General features: G+C 36.0%; 1 protein-coding gene and 1 pseudogene across 9 annotated transcripts in view; both read left to right on the top strand.

Moving 5' to 3' along the window:
• Positions 1 to 20,395, top strand: part of NBEA (neurobeachin) — a 681,254-nt gene that overhangs the window by 108,047 nt on the left and 552,812 nt on the right. The window lies entirely within an intron of this gene.
• Positions 196 to 3,098, top strand: LOC131489235 (Y-box-binding protein 1-like; annotated as a pseudogene).

Here is a 20,395-nt window from a genome sequence, read left to right as displayed (position 1 = left end):
TTCTTTTTAAAAATTACTTGTTATTAAATATTATTTATTGGCACTGTTATTCTAGGCATTCTAGGTGCTAGGGATAAGATAGTGAACAAAACAGACAAAAAACCCCCTGCCTTTATTGGAGGTAAAGAGGATATACATTATCATGGGAGGAGACAGACAGAAAACAAAACAAAATAAAAATACATAGTGTGCTTGATGGCGGTAAGTGCTATGGGAAAAATAAAGCATGTAAAAAACAGAGAAAATTCTGGACTACAGTTTTAATAGAGTGATGAAGGAGATTTCACTAAAGACTTCAAGGAGGTGAAGTTGATGCCAGCCAGGTGGATATTTGGGGAAGAGCTTTCAGGCCACATGGGAAAGCAGGTGTAAAGGCCACTTAGGATCTTATTTGAGAGATTACAGAACACTGTGATTGTGTTTCCCTGTGACTCAGAGAGAGTTTAGATAAGGCTGATATCCATAGAAGTAATGGAACTTGGTTGGATTTTTGATAAAGCATACCTAAAATAATACTCTAAGAGGTCAGCTTTTCCATATATTTTGGAGGTAAAGCCAGTAGGATTTTCTGTCCCTGTGAATGTGGATTAAAGGTACAAGAGAAGATTCAAAGGTGATCCAATGTATATTAGCCCGAACAACTGAATTGATGGGCTTTTTATTTACTGAGCTAGGGTAGATTTGAAAAGACTAAATTTTGGGGAGTAAGGTCAAGAATTTGGTTTTGGACATGGGAAGTTTGAGATGCCAGTTAGACATCTAATGGAGAAATGTTGTATGCCTGAATTGTGGGGGAGAAGTCTAGATTGGAGATAGAAATTTGGCATTGGTAGGGTATATACAGGATTTAAAGCTATGAGACTGGATTTAGGAATCAATGAAGTGAGTTCAGAGATAAAAGATGAATGAGGAATGAGTCCTTGGAAAAGCCAATGTTTGCAGGTTATGGAGATGAGAAGGACCCAGCAAGGGAAAATTAGGAGGAGAGCAAGAGAGTAAGGAAAAAGGAGGGTATGGTGTCCTGGACAGTTTAAAGGAAGAGGAGGTGAATAATTGTCAGATGATGCTGACAGGTTAAGTAAATTCAGGACTGAGAAATGGCAATTGGATTTAGCAGTATGGAGGTCAGGGGTGATCTTGATTATCACAATTTAAAATTAGTTAAAATGAGAGAAAAAATCTTTCACTTAATGAAGACAGTAGTGTTTTTTCAGAATTGAAAGAGAAGCATTAATTTGTGATTGAAAGTATAGTTTAGTTCTGTGTGTATCATTCTAGTGCATTGCATACCAAGACTTTATCTCTTCCTTTGTAATATTCCATCACTCAGTTTCCATCATTTTTTCCTTTTGAAGAGCTGTTTATATGTAGTTGATTTTTTTCTGGTTTCCTAATTATTTGTTTTTACTGTTTTATACATTTATTTATGTTAAATATATTTGTATGTAAAAATTTTATGGAAAGAAAAACCTCTGAGTACTATATACTTAAGTGCATATGAATAGGGGCATGTAAACTTTCTCTGCAAAATGGTGAAGCTTTATTTTCAAATTGTCATACTTTAAATGATTTTTTATTTTAGTATCTTTGGATGATATGAACATACTCAAAGTATGATAACATTTTTCAAATTAGTTGCAATTCTTTTGGAATTACTTTTAAAGGGTCAGTTTTTAAGTGACACAAAAAAATAGTTCTCATTACTTAGAACTATGCTATATTTTTAATAAAAGATGGTTTTGTGACACCTGTTAATTCATCAAACATGGCTTCAAGTTGATTTTCTTTTTCCCAAAAATTAGATCCATCCCTTGAGGATGACTGTTTTCCTTCAAAAATGTAATTTAAAATGTTATAGAGTTTGATCAGTACTGGAATTGGAGAGTGGATCCCAGAAAGCCTTGAACAGTTCTGTCCACCTTCCCCCTCACCCCCTCACCCCCTCACCAGGGGCCTGGTGCTGCTCCTGGCCCCAGTCACTGCAACCTTGAGTAGTGAGGCCGAGATCCAGCCTTGAAGTAAGTGGCAGCCAGGGTGGCCTCATATTGGCAGTACCTGAAGGGTCAAGTTCATCACAAGGAAGATTTGGAGAACAATAAATGGTTTAATGTAAGAAGCAGATATGGTTTAATCAACAGGGATGACAGCAGGGAATATGTATTTGTATACCAGACTGCCATAAAGAAGAATAACCCCAGGAAACACCTTTGCAGTGTGGAAGATGGAGAGGCTGTTGGGTTTGATATTGTTGAAAGGACAAAAATGGGTGCAGAGGTAGCATATGTTACAGGCCCTGGTAGAGTTCCAGTGCAAGGCAGTAAACATGAAGCAGACTAACCTGCTAAATTATAGACACGATCCACATTGCAGGGGTTATCCACACAATTACCAGTAGGATTTCCAGAATAGCGAGAATGGGGAAAAGAATGTGGGATCCAGGAGGGCTCCGAAAGGCCAGGCCCTCCTGCAAGTCACCGTGTCCACTTTAGTTACTACATGTGGAGATGCCATGGGTGTTGAACACAGTATTCCAACTTCCCTGTGTGGGGAGAAGTGATGGAAGGTGCTGACAACAAGGCTTCAGGAGAGCAAGGTAGACCAGTGAGACAATATGCATTGGGGTTATAAATGACCATTCCACAGGAACCTTCCTTGCCAAAGGCAACCTAAAGAGGATGGCAGTGAAGGAGATAAGGAAAATCAAGGAGGTGAGACCCAGGGTCAGTAGCCACCCCCGCATCTGCACTATTGCAACCTCAATTACCACAACGCAGACAGAAGCCCAGAAAACCCTAAACCACAAGATGGCAAAGAGACAAAGCAGCCAACCCACCAGTGGGGAATTAGTCCTCTACCAAGGCTGTGCAGGGTAGGGCGGAGTAAATGCAGTCTTACCATCTCTGCCGTCATCCCATCATCTAGTTTAGTTAGCCAACCAGGGGAAATGAATATGAAGTTTCAACAGTAAGAGATAACAGGAGGTTGGAGCTGAAGATCTCAAATGCTTGCGTTTTGTCCATTTACCAGATAGCTAAAGCTCTTTGCATTATCTCTGCAGACTGGAGTTTCTGATATATTTACCTAAAGGTATCTCTCTCTCTCTCCTCTCTCTCTCTCTCTCTCTCTCTCTCTCTCTCTCAAGACTGATTTTCCTCAGTACACTTAAAAAGGTTTTTTAATTGTTTCATATCTGGAAAAGTTGAGATTTTTAACAACCTCATTTTTAATTTGTAATAAATGTTTACTATTTGATTTTTTTCCAAAAAGTCAACAGACTGCAAGCACCACTTAATAAAGGTCTTTAAAAATGCTGTAGATTTTGAAAATGTTTTTTATTATTTTTTTAACTTTTATTTATTTTGAGACAGAGAGAGACAGAGCATGAATGGGGGAGGGTCAGAGAGAGAGGGAGACACAGAATCTGAAACAGGCTCCAGGCTCTGAGCTGTCAGCACAGAGCCTGACGGTGGGGCTTGAACTCCTGGAGTGTGAGATCATGACCTGAGCCAAAGCCGGACGCTTAACCGACTGAGCCACCCAGGTGCCCCTGAAAATGTTTTTAAAAAATCTTATATATATAAGAAGTGTATTGAGTAATAGAATGTATGTGTAAGTAGTTTTAAGGTGAATCTTTTGGAAAATACACCGCTTGTGATCATATTTGTTTAGCTATATTTGCTTTAAAATATCAGGTGTATTATTTAAAGATATACTATTATTTATCATAATAGAATTTCAATGAGTGGTGAGAGAAGTGTTCTATTTTTCCAAAGTTCTGCCCCACCCCTCAAATATAATGCTTTCAGCAAGACATTTTATTATCCACGTTCAGATAATTTTTACTCTCTGGTCTTAAAAATTCCTACAAGGTTTTTACCCAGTTAATGAACATTTTGTATATGCTAACAAGTTTTTCCTCCACCAGCTCAGTCAAATAATGCTTCCTAAGGGTCATTGAGGGAAAATGGATAACTTAATGCCATTTCCTCATTATTTGGAGATCTTTGATTAGGTTTTTAAAATTTCATTGTAAACTCATGGATTTAAATGTATTTGAAGTGTTTCAATCTATAGCAGTTATTCTCCTTTTTGAAATTCAAATTGTCCCACCTTTGAGTGATGAGTTCTAGTTGGTCCTTTAGTCTTTTGACCTGACTCTGTAGTCTTTGATAGCTTCCTTGCTATTTCCCATGACAGTGCTTCAGACTCATCTTGAACATTTTGTTGCTTAAGTCCTGGAATCAGCCATTATTCCAAGAATCCTTAATTTCTACTAGTGTGAAATTAATGGCTTGTTGTGTTTTAACTTGATCTTCCCTAAATTAAATCTACATCTCCTTCTTCTTTATTGACAATACTAGTTGTCATGTGCACAGAGGACAGTCCATAATTACACATACAGTAGTCTCTGAACAACACTACTGATACTACTCTAATGACGTTATTACTGAAAACCGTTATTTTTTTTTTGTATATGCTGTCTTCATTTTCATTGCCATTTTGTATATCGTTTCAGATGTGTTATGTGCTGAACTGTGTTTCCCCCAAATTTATATGTTGGAGTCTTAACTCCCAGTAGCTCAGAATGTGACTATATTTGGAGATAGGGCCTTTAAAGAGGTAACTAAGCTTGAGTGAGGCTGTTAGGGTGGGCCTTGATCTAATATGAATGGTGTCCTTGTAAGAAGACAGTAAGATACACACATGCACAGAGGGAAAACCATATGAAGATACAAGGAGGAGACGTGGTCATCTACAAGAGTAGGAGAGAAGTTTCAGAAGGAACCAACTATGCTGACACTTTGATTTTTAGGCTTTTAACCTCCAGAATTGTGAGAAAATAAATTTCTATTGTTTAAACTACCCAGACTTTGGTACTTTGCTGTGGCAGCCCTAGCTGACTAATACATGGTACGATCTACATTGTGAGTATACATAGTTATTATATACTATTCTCAATTTTTAAAATTCTTACTTAGTTGTAATCTTGTAAGTACTTACATATTTTAGTTTCATCCCATTCCTTGTATTGATGTATTTTGGGTATCTGAAGCTCATTGTTTAGTGTATTTCTCTAGAAGGGAATCGTGGGAGTAATACTTCTTGAGGACTGCGTTTCATTGTTAGTTTGTTAGGGGTTTTTACACCTGATAGGCATTTGCCTGGTTATAAAATCCTTGACTATCCTTTCTTTGAACATATTAAATATGTTGCTAATTTTCTTCTGGCTTTAAATATTTTGTTCAAAGTCTGATGGCAGTCTGATATCCTTTCTGTTATCAGGCACTTGTTCTTTTTTGCCTATATGTTCAAAGGATTTCTTTTGTATCTAGTAATTTTGGTAGAAATGTCTTGGTCATTTGGAGTTGATTTCTCAGATGAATGGTGTGCACTTTCGGTATGCAGTTTTGCATCTTTTTGTATTTCAAGAAATTTTTCATATACTGTTTAGTGTTCTGTTTTCTTGCTTTGGTTTTCTTTTTCGGTGACTTGAGTATACATGTTTGATTTACTTTGCGTATCTTTATATTTGTCACTGTGTGTGTGTGTGTGTGTGTGTGTGTGTGTGTGTGTGTGTGTGTGTGTGTATTCAAGTTAGTTTTTGGGTTTCTTTTTGTTTGAAGGACTTCTTTTGTTATTTCTTGTAGGGTGGGTCAGATAGCAACAAACTGTCTCAGCTTTTATGTTTTTTGAATGTATTTCATTTTGTTTTCAGATGGCTTTCCTGGATATAAATTCTTGGTTGAAAGATTTTCTTTGAGCACTTTGAATATTGTATTAAACCATGTTCTGGCCTCCATTTATTTATGTGTTATTATTATTTTTAAGTGTTTATTTTTGAGAGAGAGTGGATGAGGTACAGAGAGAGAAGGGGACAGAAGATCCTATGTGGGTTCTGTGCTGACAGCAGACAACTCCATGTGGGGTTCAAACTCATGAAGTGCGAGATCATGACCTGAGCCAAAGTTAGACACTTAACCGACTGAGCTGTCCAGGTGCCCCATGGCCTCCCATTTTTTTAGCTGAGAAGTCAACTCTTGAACTTATTGGTGTTCTTTTTAGGTGAAGAGTCATTTTTCTCATGCTGCTTTAAGATTGTCTCCGTGTCTTTGGTTTTCAGCAATTTTACTGTGATTTTTCTGTCTGTATATTTCTTTGCTTTCGTTTTTCTTTGAGTTCATGGGCTGAATATGTAAATTGGTGTTTTCCAAAAATTTGGGAAGTTCTCAGCCATCAGATTTTTAAATATTTTTCTCGTTTTCTTCTCTACGTCAGCCATCCCATTCTGCATATGTTGGTACATGTTCCCCACATTTCTCTGAGGCTCCATTTTCTTCACTCGTTTTTCTCTCTGGTTTTTGGATTACATACTCTATTATTTTCATGTTTGCTAATTCTGTCCTCTGCTTTGTTCAAATCTTTTGTTGACCTCTAGAAAAGTTTTCAGGTCAGTTACACTTTTCAACTCAAGAATTTCCATTTGGATTGTTTTTATAGTATTTCTGTCTTAATTGATGTTATCTATTTAATATGACATTATCATAATACCTGCATTTACTTCTCTAATTATTATTTTCTTTTAGTTCTTTGAACATATTTTTAATGGCTACATTGGAGACTTTTCCTGTTAAAGCTAACATCTGTGTGCTCTCACTGGCAGTTTCTATTGCCTGCGTATTTTCCATATGTATGGGTTGTATTTTCCTGTCTCATTCCATCTCTCAATGTCTGGTTGGAAAATGTCCATAACCCTCTTTTTTCATTGTAAAAAATATAACATCTTTATTGAAATGTAATTTTTATACTGTACAATTCACTCATTTTAAGTTTACAAGCAAATTATTTTAAGCAACTTACAGAGTTGTATTGACATCCCTGCCGTCCAAGTTTAGAACATTTCTATCACCGTGCATGCCTACTGGCAGTCACTCCTCATTCTCATCCCCATGCTACTCATACCATTTTATGTAACAAGTCTGCTTCTGGAAATCCTTCAAAGAATAATTTACTAAATACTGATATATATATGCACAAGCATGCTTATTATACTTTCATATATAATTTTGAAGTGTTGGAAGTGATGTAAATAACCCAAATGGAGTAAGTATAATAAAATTATTAAGTCACTTAAGTTGTATCATAATTAAAAAAAAACTAAAAATGTTGTATTTAGTTAATTATAATGTGAGGTAGTTTTGCTCCTACAAGCCAAAGCAGGGAATTATGATATTTGCATCATGGACTGAAAAAAATTAAGGATATTTTTTTTTCAAATAAGAATAGGTTGTTTTAGACTTCTTATATGATATTTCCCAAAAAGATTTTATAACTTCTAGAGAATATATTAAACATTGTTTATTTCATTGGAAGCAATATAAACAAAATGAAAGTTAAGGTTTTTTTTCCAGACAGAAGAATGCACATACATTTCAGAATTGTTAAAATGCCAACATGCCAAAGCTAATTACTATTTAGTAACCCATTTTTCAGTATTTTATTTCAATCATTATTTTTAGAAAGCAGGTATTCTGAGTTCTTAAGCGTGATAGGATTATAAAAAAAGATAAGAGTTAATAAGCTATTTCAGCATTATTTTTAAAGGATAGTAACCAGGAGCCAGAGTGATATCTTTAGTGTTTTCTAGGACTTTTCACTTAAATCACTGAGGATTATAAGAATGAATTATATTAGTAATTATTAGTCCAAGACTTTCAGCTCAAAAAAGAATTTACTGGTTATAAGTGCAGTTTGTGGCGAAGAGCATTGGTGATTTCATATTCATACTTAATGCTTGTTGTGTTTCTCAAAGCAACCAACTCTTTCATACATGTAGCAAGTAAAGGAAAAGGGCACAAAGTCAAATAAAGATATTTAAATAGACAAAAACTGGAAAGTGGTAGGTTTTAGCAATAGTAGATAACAAAAGTTTAATGACCGAATTGAATCCATAAAGAAACGCAGAATCAAAGAAGAAATAGGATAGTATATTTGTAATCTTAAAAGTATTATCTTAATATAAAGGGTATGCATATTCTCAAAAAAATAATAATAAAATAAAAATTAAAATGCCAAAATATTAAATAAAGAGGAATGGATAATTTTATTCTAAATTCTGAATTTTCCCTGGATAAAGAAAAGTCATTTAAAAGGTAACTTTAGTGGTGCTTGGGTGGCTCAATCGGTTAAGTGTCTGATTCTTGATTTCCGCTCAGCTCATGATCTCATGGTTGGTGGGATTGAGCCCCACAGTGGTCTCTGTGCTGACAGCCTGGAGGCTGCTTGGGATTCATTCTCTGTCTCTCTGCCCCTCCTTCCCCTACCCCTCAAAATAAATAAATAAACATTAAAAAATAGAAGTAGCTTTGAAATGACTAGAGGGAAAATAATTCTATTTGGATGAATTTCCTCATACAACTTTAAAATTCAGAGAACATTTGTTAAGCCATTTCTATACATGGAGCACTATTATAGGCATTATGGAACATGAAAAGCTCTCAATTACCTTTAAGTAACTTATAACCAAGTAAGGGAGAAAGACCTACAAAAAAGCTAAAAAGTGAAGTTGATTGAATTTGTAATCCTGATACAATCTGAAAACAGTAAGTCCAGTGGGATCATGGAAAAGGATTCTGATTGTAGGAACTGAGAAATGCTTCATAGAGAACATAGCTTGAAAACTGATTCAGTCAGGCTCACGAAACTTTTAAGATTTTTTGAAATTCATTAGGAATAAGTGAGTTTTATTTATTTTAGTAGGGAATAATCTGCTTCTCTCGATTACCTCTCATAAATTCATCCAACTGAAAATGCTGGTTTTGTTGTTGTTGTTGTTCCTTTTTGGATCCATTGGTACTCTTTAACTGATTTTTTTCCCCATGGAGATGAGGAGGAGAATTGGCAAAACGATCTTCTAAAACCTATCCAATTACACAGTTTCTTAATTAATTAAATTTTTATTTGACTATAGGTGGCACAATGTTACATACGTTTTAGATGTACAACATAGTGAGTTGACAAGTTTATACATTATGCTACATTCAGTGCAAGTGTAACTACCATTCATCACGACACATCACTGTTACAGTATCATTGACTATGTTATTAATGCTGTGCCTTTTTTTCTGTGACTTATTTATTCTATAACTGGAAACTTGTATCTTCCAGTCCCTCTAGTTATTTTGCCCATTCCTCCACCCTCCACCCTGTTCCCCTCTAGCAATCATCAGCTTCCATATCTTGGCTATTGTAAATAATGCTGCAATAAACATAGTGGTGCATCTATCATTCTGAATTAGTGTTTTCATTTTCTTTTTTAAAATGTTTATTTTTGAGAGAGAGAGAGAGAGAGAGAGAGAGAGAGAGAGAATGCGCAGGGGAGGGGCAAAGGATGCCAAGCGGGCTCTGTGCTGACAGCAGAGAGCCTGATGTGCGGCTTGAACTGATGCACCGTGCTATCATGACCTGAACTGAAGTCAGATGCTCAACCATCTGAGCCACCCAGGCATCCCAGTAATTTCACTGTCTTTGGGTAAATACCTAGTAGTGGAATTATTGGATTACAGTATTTCTATTTTTAGTATTTGAGGACCCTCCATACTGTTTTCCACAGTGGCTGAAAATCAACTCAAAATGGTGTAAAGACCTAAACATGAGACCTGAAAACCATAAAAATCCTTAAAGAGAACATAGGCAATAGTTTCTCTCACATTGGCCTTAGCAGCATTTTTCTAGATATGTTTCCTAAGGCAAGGGAAACAAAAGCAAAAATAAACTATTAGGACTATATCAAAATAGAAAGCTTTTGCACGTGAAGGAAACCACCAACAAAATGAAAAGGCAGCCTAATGAATGAGTGAAGATATTGACAAATGATATATCTGATAAGAGGTTAATATCCAAAATATATAAAGAATTCACTCAATACAACTCCCAAAAAACAAACAATCGAATTAAAAAATGGAAAGAGGACCTGAATAGACATTTTCTCAAAGAAGACTATACACATAGCCAACAGACACATGAAAAGATGCTTAATATCACTAATCATCAGGGAAATGCAAATCAAAACCACAATGTGATACCTTTGTACACTTTTAGTCAGAATGGCTAAAATAAAAAAGAAATAAGTGCTGGCTTAATTAATTAATTTCAGAAAACATCCAACCTGATTTTATCCATTTTTGGAGTAACTGGTAGTGAATGTGCCCTACTGTTGTAAATAACTATAAAAATGGGCAAACTATGCAAACTATCTGTTTCTTTGACACTTGTCAATGCACATAGCACAGTCCTGACATCCTTGCAGGTAGAAATATAATTACGATGAGCTGGATATTCATCCTTTGTATCTGGCTGGGGCCAACATTTTTATTGAGGCACTAGGAGGTGGAGGTAAGCCGAGCTGAGGAGGCTGAGATCAGAATTAAGGGCAGCTCAAACAGCTAGAATATGTGGAACAGGGTGCAGAAAAGGACAAAGCTGTTGGGGTAGAGGCAGAAGTCTGTGAGGGTTCCCTGTTCATCTTTGCCCAGGGTAGAGTTGTACGTTTATGGGGTGAAGCTCCACGAGCCCTAGCAGAAAGTAGGTATTAACTAATAGCAGAAGAGGCGGAGTAGAGGTCACACAGTTGTCCGAGTCTACGGAGTGTCAGCCCAGTTAGAGGTTTATCTCCAGATCCTCAGCTGCTCAGTAATTGTCGTGCAAACGAATGACAGTAGCGGTATAGAAATTTTGGAGTTTTATTCTACTAGATTATAATTACTCACACAGATGTCCAATCAAATCATGTCTGCAAAGTGTATCTTTTATGATTATATAATATTGATTGCTTTTGCAGTTTAACTTTTAAAATTACCAGCCTATCAAGATCTATTCTTCCGTGCAACTGCATGCATGTTGAAAACTTTTTACTCATATTAGAAAAATGAGTTACATGAAATTGCTTAATATTGGGAAATGATTGATTAATTTCATATAAGTAGTTTCTTGGTATCATTGTGTTAAAAATTTCTCCTGGATAGTGGTGGGTACCAGTGTTTCTCTAATTTAATATTTGAAATATGGTGGTTATTATAGTGCTGATACTTGGCATTTCTGCTAATTTTATATATGCCGTTATCATAATTTTTAAAGATTTGATTGGACAAATAATTATGTACTGTGTGAAACAACTGACTGCACTTCATGCAGTGAAATTTTCTGTGCTGATCTACTTGTTGGCATGTTTGTGACTATAGTCTTTTCTTTATAATCTTGCTTGTTAAGGGTTGGTAATAATGATTTCAGGGCATGCCATTGAGTAAATTTCATCAGTGTACTACGTATTTATTGTATTCCAGGAATTGTTCTAAGCTTTAGAGGATTAAAAATGATCAAACTTATACTCTCTTTATGAGAATAATTATATTCCTAAATGTTTATAATTAAAAGTTGATATGTGTACCAGAAAGGAAATATAATGTAAATGTTGTTAAAGTTTTGTGAAAGGATGATTAATTTCAGCTACAAAGACTTTAGGAATTCTTCATAGGAAAAAGTTTTTTAGGGTTCTTGAAAAATACATAAGTTTCAGATGGTGAGCAGGACATGATGATAGAATGTGAGAAAGAGGGCATGATTAAAGGGAAAGAATCAAGGGAGTATAGGGTGTGTTTATGGATTAATCCATAAACAGACATGGCTTCATGGTAGAATACAGAGTAGGCTGAGTGGTTTATGGTGGGATGTGAGGATGATTATGATTGGTTGAAACCAAGTTATTGAAGACTTGGAATATCAAAATAATGAATTTTGTTTTTCCAGTCATTTGGAATTATAAAAAAAATTGTGGTAAGAGAATGGATTGATTCTATATATATATATTTTCCTAGAGAAGTTTGGAAATGTAGATACTAGAGTTTGAAGTAATTTTACTTCATATTATTATTAATATGCATTATTCATATTATTTTTAATTTTTGTTTTTGACAACTTTTAAAAATGTTTTATTTATTTTTGAGAGAGAGAAAGAGAGATAGAGTGTGACCAGGGGAGGGCAGAGACACACGCAGAATCCGAAGCAGTTTCCAGGCTCTGAGCTGTCAGCACAGTACCTGTTGGGGGGCTCAAACCCATGAACTGTGAGATGATGACCTGAGCTGAAGTTGGACGCTCAATGACTGAGCCACCCAGGTGCCCTAGATTATTCATTTTGAAGGGAAACTTCTCCAGTGTATAGGTGGCAACATTCTCTTAAGTTACACAGTAGGAAACATAATTCATGGAATGTTGTGTCATTACCTATTAATATCAGTAATACTAGTCACATAGCGATACTGGAGAGAGTAGTAGGTATTGCCATATATATGTTATTCTTACATAATTCAATGGAAATGGCTATATTCTTAACTTGGTGAAGTTTTCAGATGTTATTAGAAAATAGCAAGTCCCGGGGCGCCTGGGTGGCGCAGTCGGTTAAGCGTCCGACTTCAGCCAGGTCACGATCTCGCGGTCCGTGAGTTCGAGCCCCGCGTCAGGCTCTGGGCTGATGGCTCGGAGCCTGGAGCCTGTTTCCGATTCTGTGTCTCCCTCTCTCTCTGCCCCTCCCCCGTTCATGCTCTGTCTCTCTCTGTCCCAAAAATAAATAAAAAATGTTGAAAAAAAAAATTAAAAAAAAAAAAAAAAAAAAAAGAAAATAGCAAGTCCCTGCTCTTGTAGCTATTAGATAAACTTAATTTGGTTGAGTTTAGCAGTGTTCTGGAACATTTTCCCATGTTTATGTTAAGTAATTCCAGTTTGGGTGATTAGGTTCTATTCAATGAGGTTTTGCCTCATTAGCAACTATGTTACAGATATCTGGATGTTCACTACCATATGTCATTACATAAAATTTATGGTATATATTTTGTGAGTGACATTTATGAAAAAATATCTTACAGAAAAATACTTGTATAATACTAAGTAGGAAAGGATGCGGTAAAAATAGCAGCTGCCATTTTGTGTTGCTTTTAAAGATCCAGGTATTGTTCAAAGTTCTGTATTTACTATTTTGTCTGTAAGGTGTGTAATAAGAGATGAGAGGTAAATAACTTGGGGATGTATACACACCTAGTGTGTGATAGGGTTGGGATTCAGACTTAAGTGGAACTAATTTTGAGCCCAATGTTTTTAGCTATTTATTTATTGCACTGTACAAAACTGAGAAGACAGTATCTTTCTTTTTTAATTTCAAAGCTTTTCCCCAAGTTTTATTGAGATATAATTGACATATAACATTACATTCATTTAAAGCATACAATATAATGATCTGATACATGTGTATATGGTGAAATGACTACCATCGTAAGGTTAGCTGACCCATCCATCACCTCACATGGTTATAATTTTTTGTGTGTACTGAGGACTTTTAAATCTGCTCTCTTAGCAACTTCCAAATATACAATACAGTATTGTTAGCTGTGATCAACATTCTTTATATTGTTCTTCAGAATTTATTCATCTTGTAAGTAGAAGTTTATACTCTTTGACCTTCTTTGCCCATTTTATTTATCTCTTCTCTCCACCTCTGGCCATTCTTTGTGAATTCTTTCTGTTTGTTGGCTTGCTTGCTTTAGATTCCACATATAAGTAAGGTTGTATAGTTGTTTTTCTCTGATTTATTTCACTTAGCATAATGTCCTCAAGGTCCATTCATGTCATTGCAAATGGCAAGATTTCATTCGTTTTTACGGCTGAATAACATCCCCTTGTATACGTACATGTACAACATTTTCCTTATGCAGTTACTCATCTATGGACACTGAAGTTGCTTCCATGTCTTGGCTATCGTAAACAATGCAGTGAATATGGGAGTGCAGATATCTTTACGAGTTAGTGTTTTCATTTTTTTTTTTTTTTTTGGATGAATATCTAGAAGTAGAATTGCTAGATCATATAGTAATTCTAGTTTTAAGTTTTTGAGAACACATCATACTCTTTTCTACAGTTGCTGCACCAGTTTACATTCCCACCAGCAGTGCAAAAGGATTTTCTTTACTCCACCTCCTTGGCAACACTTGTTATGTCTTGTTTTTTCAGTAATAGCCATTCCAACAGGTGTGAAGTGACAGCTTATTGTGGTTTTGATTTGCATTTCACTAATTAGTGAAATGTGTCTGTTACCACCCTTATGTCTTTTTTGGAAAAATGTCTATTCAAGTCCTCTGCCCATTTTTAAATTAGACTGGTTTCTTGGTGGTTTTTAAATTAGAGCTGTATGAGTTCTATATATGTATTTTATATTATCCCCTTATCAGGAAATTAATTTGCAAATATTTTCTCCTGTTTGGTAGCTTGCCTTTTCATTTTGTTGGTGGTTGCCTTCACTGTGCGGAAGTTTTTAGTTTGATATAGTCCCACTGGTTTATTTTTGCTTTTGTTGCCTTTGTTTGTGTCAAATCCCCCCAAACTCTTAATACAATGTAGCTCCACTAGCTGGAACTTACGTTGCTCTTCCTCCAGTTCCTGTCTACACATTGCTTTTCTTTAAAAAAAAAAAATTTTTTTTAATATTTATTTCTGAGACAGAGACAGAGCATGAGTGGGGGAGGGGCAGAGACAGAGGGAGACACAGAATCCCAAGCAGGCTCCAGGCTCAGAGCTGTCAGCATAGAGCCCGATGCGGGGCTCAAACTCACAAACCATGAGATCATGACCTGAGCCAAAGTCGGTACCTCAACCAACTGAGCCACCCAGGTGCCCCACACATTACTTTTCTTGGTATAACATCATCAACATAAGGAGGTAGCACTACTCTACCTGATTAAACTCCAACTTGCTTTTGGGTCATCCAACTCCTTGACTCCCCTCTTCCTTATTTAGTCTGCTTCCCCAATGTCTCAATGTCATAGATACTCTTTCCTCAAATTCCTCAACTAAACAGTTTTATTTCAGTAAACAAACTCATATGTTTTATTCCTCCAAAATAATTAAATCTGCTTCTGATCAGTTCTTTGCAATGTAAGTAAAAATTCTAACATATTTGTGAAAAATTTTTTGAAAATGATTATGTTAGAAGCATAAATATTAAACCTTTTGAGCATTTATAATCTTATTGAAATACATATTAAAATGTTGATATTATAATACCAAGGCAACCAGTGAAGAAGGCAAATTAAAATGGTTTTATGTTGCCAGTATTACTACCTTATATAGTTAACTCATAATTTCATTCAGATAATCCTTATTCATTTATTTATTTATTTATTTATTTATTTATTTATTTATAAAATATAATTTATTGTCAAGTTAGCTAACATACAATGTATACAGTGTGCTCTTGGCTTTGGGAGTAGATTCCCATGACATCGCTTACATACAACACCCAGTGCTCACCCCAACAAGTGCCCTCCTCAGATACCCATCACCCATTTTCCCCTCTTCCCCTCTCCACCCCCCCCCCCGTCGTCAACCCTCAGTTTGTTCTCTGTATGTAAGAGTCTCTTATGGTTTGCCTCCCTCTCTATTGACACTATTTGTTTGACACCATTTTGACACTATTTTCCCCCTTCTCTTCCCCCATGGTCTTCTGTTAAGTTTGACACTATTTTCCCCCTTCTCTTCCCCCATGGTCTTCTGTTAAGTTTCTCAGATTCCACATATGAGTGAAAATATGTGATATCTGTCTTTCTCTGACTTTTTTCACTTAGCATAATATCCTCCAGTTCTACCCACGTTGTTGCAAATGGCATGATTTCCTGCTTTGTCATTGCCAAATAGTATTCCATTGTATATAAGCCACATCTTCTTTATCCATTCATCAGCTGATGGACATTTGGGCTCTTTCCATAATTTGGCTGTTGTTGAAAGCACTGCTATAAACATTGGGGTACATATTCCCCTGTGAATCAACACTCTTGTATCCTTTGGATAAATTCCTAGTAGTGCTATTGCTAGGTCATAGAATAATTCTATTTTTAAGTTTTTGAGGAACCTCCACACTGTGTTCCAGAACAGCTGCACCAGTTTGCATTCCCACCAATAGTGCAAGAGGGTTGCCGTTTCTTCACATTCTTGCCAGCATCTGTTTCCTGAGTTGTTAATTTTAGCCACTCTGGCAGGTGTGAGGTGGTATCTCAGTGTTGTTTTGATTTGTATTTCCTCGATGATGAGTGACATTGAGCATCTTTTCATGTGTCTGTTGGCCATCTCAATGTCTTCGTTGGAAAAGTATCTATTCATGTCTTCTGCCCATTTCTTCACTGGATTATTTGTTTTTAGGATGTTTGATAAGTTCTTTATAGATTTTGGATACTAACCTTTATCTTATATGCCATTTGCAAATATCTTTTCGCATTCCATCAGTTGCCTTTTAGTTTTGTTGATTGTTTCCTTTGTGGTACAGAAGGTTTTTATCTTGTTGAAGTCCCAGTAGTTCATTTTTGCTTTTATTTCCATTGCCTTCGGAGAGGTGTCAAGTAAGAAGTTGTTGCGGCTGAAGTCAAAGAGGTTGTTGCCTGCTTTCTTCTCTAGGGTTTTAATGGCTTCCTGTTTCATATTTAGGTCTTTCATCCATTTTGAGGTTTTTTTGTGTATGGTGTAAGAAAGTGGTCCAGGTTCATTGTTCTGCATGTTGCTGTCTAGTTCTCCCAGTACCATTTGCTAAAGAGACTGTCTTTTTTCCATTGGATACTCTTTATTGTTTTGTCAAAGATTAGTTCACTGTCCATGTGTGAGTCCAATTGTAGGTTCTCTATTCTATTCCATTGGTCTATGTGTCTGTTTTTGTGCCAATACCATACTGTCTTGATGATTACAGCTTTTGTAGTAGAGTGTAAGGTCTAGGATTGTGATGCCTCCTGCTTTGGTTTTCTTTTTCAACATTACTTTGGCTATTTGGGGTCTTTTGTGGTTCCATACAAACTTTAGGATTGTTTGTTCTAGCTTTGAGAAGAATGCTAGAATTGTTTGATTGGGATTTCACTGAAGGTGTACATTGCTTTGGGTAGTATTGACATGTTAACAACATTTGTTCTTCCAATCCATGAGCGTGGAATGGTTTTCCATTTCTTTGTGTCTTCTTCAATTTCCTTCATAAGTTTTCTATAGTTTTCAGCATCCAGATCTTTTACATCTTTGGGTAAGTTTATTCCTAGGTATTTTATGGTTCTTGGTGCAATTGTAAATGGGATCAATTTCTTAATCTTTCTTTCCATTGCTTTATTATTGATGTATAGAAATGCAACCGGTTTCTGTGCATTGATTTTGTATTCTGCAACTTTGCTGAATTATGTATCATTTCTAACTGCCTTTTTGGTGGAATCTTTTGGGCTTTCCATGTAGAGTGTGATGTTTCCATGTAGAGTGTGTCAAAGAAGTTTGACTACTTCTTTGCCAATTTGGATGCCTTTGATTTCATTTTGTTGTCTGTTGAAGCTAGGACATACAATAGTGTGTTAAACAACAGTGGTGAGAGTGGACATCCCTGTCGTGTTCCTCATCTCAGAGGGAAAGCTCTTAGTTTTTCCCCATTAAGGATGATGTTAGCTGTGGGCTTTTCATACATGGCTTTTATGATGTTAAGGTATGTTCTTCTATCCCAACTTTCTTGAGGGTTTTTACTAGGAAAGGATGCTGTATTTTGTCAAATGCTTTTTCTGCATCTGTTGACACTATCATATAGTTCTTTTCTTTTATTAATGTGATGTGTCATATTGATTGATTAGTAAATATGGAACCACCCCTGCAGCCCAGGAATGAATCCCACTTGATCATGGTGAATATTCTTTTAATGTACTGTTGAATTCGATTTGCTAGTATCTTATTGAGAATTTTTGCGTCTGTGTTCATCAGGGATATGGCCTGTAACTCTCCGTTTAGTGGGGTCTCTGTCTGTTGGGAATCAAGGTAATGCTGGCTTCATAGAATGAGTCCAGAAGCTTTCCTTCCACCTCTGTATTTTGGAACAGCTTGAGAAGGATAGGTATTAACTCTGCTTTAAATGTCTGGTAGAATTTCCCTGGGAAGCCATCTGGCCCAGGACTTATTTATTGGGAGATTTTTGATAACTGATTCATTACCTTTGCTGATTATGGGTCTGTTCAAATTTTGTATTTCTTTCCGTTTGAGTTTGGTAGTGTTTGGGTGTCTAGGAATTTGTCCATTTCTTCCAGGTTGTCCAGTTTGTTGGCATATAATTTTTCATAGTGTTCTCTAATAATTGTATTTCTGTGGTGTTGGTTGTGATCTTTCATTCGTGATTTTATCTATTTGGGTTCTCTCTGTTTTCTTTTTGAGAAGTTTGGCCAGGGTTTATCAATTTTGTTTATTTTCTCAAAAAACTAGCTCTTAGATTCATCGATATGTTTTACCATTTTTTTGGACTCTATCTTGTTTATTTCTGCTCTGATCTTTACTACTTCTCTTTTTCTGCTGGCTTTGGGGTTTCTTTGCTCTTCTGCTTCTAGTTCCTTTAGTTGTATGTTTAGGTTTTGTATTTAGGATTTTTCTTTTTTCTTGAGATACACCTGGATTGCAGTGTATTTTCCTCTTATGACTGCCTTTGCTGCATCCCAAAGGCTTTGGACTGTTGTGTTTTCATTTACATTTGCTTCCATGTATTTTTAAATTTCTTCCTTAATTGCCTGCCTGACCCATTCATTCTTTAGTAGAATGTTCTTTACCTCCATGCATTTGGAGACTTTACAAATTTTTTCTTATGGTTGATTTCAAGTTTCGTAGCATTGTGGTCTGAAAATATGCATGATATGATCTCAGTTCTTTTATGTTTATTGAGGCTGTTTCGTGACCCAGTATGTGATCTATCTTGGAGAATGTTCCATGTGCACTCGAGGAGAATGTGTATTCTGCTGCTTTTGGATGTGTTCTGAATATATCTGCCAAGTCCATCTGGTTCAGTGTATAATTCAAAGCCATTATTTCTTTATTAATTTTCTGCCTAGATGATCTGTTCATTGTTGTTAGTGTATATTAAAGTCCCCTGCAATTACTGTATTCTTATCAATAAGATTGCTTATGTTTGTGATTAACTGATTTATATATTTGGGTGCCTTCATGTTGGGGGCGTAAACATTTATAATTGTTAGCTCTCCTTGATAGATAGACCCCATAATTATGATATGATGCCCTTCTTCATCTCTTGTTACAGTCTTTAGTTTAAAATTTAGTTTGTCTGATATAAGTATGGCTACTCCAGCTTTCTTTTGACTTCTAGTAGTGTGATAGATGGTTCTCTATCCCCTCTCCTCAAGTCTAAAATGAGTCTCTTGTAGACAGCATATAGATGGATCTTATTTGTTTATCTATTCTGATACCCTATGTCTTTTGATTGGGGCATTTAGTCCATTTACACTTAGAGTTATTATCAAAAGATATGGATTTAGTGTCATTGTTACCTGTAGGTTTCATGCTTGTGGTAATGTCTCTGGTCCTTTGTAGTCTTTGCGACGTTCCATTCATAGAGTGGACTTAGTAGTCATGAACTCCTTCAGTGTTTGTTTGTCTTGGAAAGACTTTATCTCTCCTTCTATTCTGAATGACAGCCTTGCTGGATAAAGGATTCTTGGCTGCGTATTTTTTCTATTCAGCACTTTGAATATTTCCTGCCACTGCCTTCTGGCCTGCCAAGTTTCACTAGACAGGTTTGCTACTACCTTTATGTGTCTACTCTTGTAGATTAAAGCCTATTTGTCCCTATTTGCTTTCGGAATTCTCTATCTTTGTATTGTGCCGGTTTCACTATGATAATGCCATGGCAAAGACCTATTCTTGTTGAATCTGAAGGGAGTTCTCTGTGCCTTCTGGATTTGGATGTCTGCTTCCTTACCCAGATTAGGAAAATTGTCAGCTATAACTTGTTCATGTAAACCTTCTGCCCCTTTCTCTCTCTCTTCTTGTGGAACTCCTATGATATGGATATTATTAAATTTCATTGAATCACTTAGTTCTCTAATTCTCCCCTTATTGTCTAGTATTTTCGTATCTTTTTCTCGGCTTCGTCATTTTCCGTAATTTTGTCTTCTATTTCACTTATTCTCTTCTGCTTCCTCCATCCTTGCTGTTACCACCTCTAGTTTATTTTGCACAACATTTTCTTAATTCATCGTGACTATTTCTTAGTTCCTTGATCTCTGTAGCAATAGATTCTCTGCTGTCTTCTAAGCTTTTTTTCAAGCCCAGCTATTAATCTTATGACAATTATTCTTTCTTGATCAGATATATTGTTTATATCTGTTTTGAGCAATTCTCTAGCTGTCATTTCTTCCTGGAATTTCTTTTGAGGAGAATTCTTCGTTTTCATCATTTTAGCTAGTTTTCTGTCCCTTATGTGTTTTAATAGCTTATTACATGTCCTGCACCAGCGAGCACTACTATATTGAAAAGGGGTCATACACTGTCCAGGGTCTGGCCCTTCAGGATG

The sequence above is a fragment of the Neofelis nebulosa genome, chromosome 1 (genome assembly GCF_028018385.1).
Source record: "Neofelis nebulosa isolate mNeoNeb1 chromosome 1, mNeoNeb1.pri, whole genome shotgun sequence".
NCBI classification, from domain to species: domain Eukaryota; kingdom Metazoa; phylum Chordata; class Mammalia; order Carnivora; family Felidae; genus Neofelis; species Neofelis nebulosa.
Note: the sequence above shows the minus strand (reverse complement) of the source record. Positions and strands in the feature narration are given on the sequence as shown.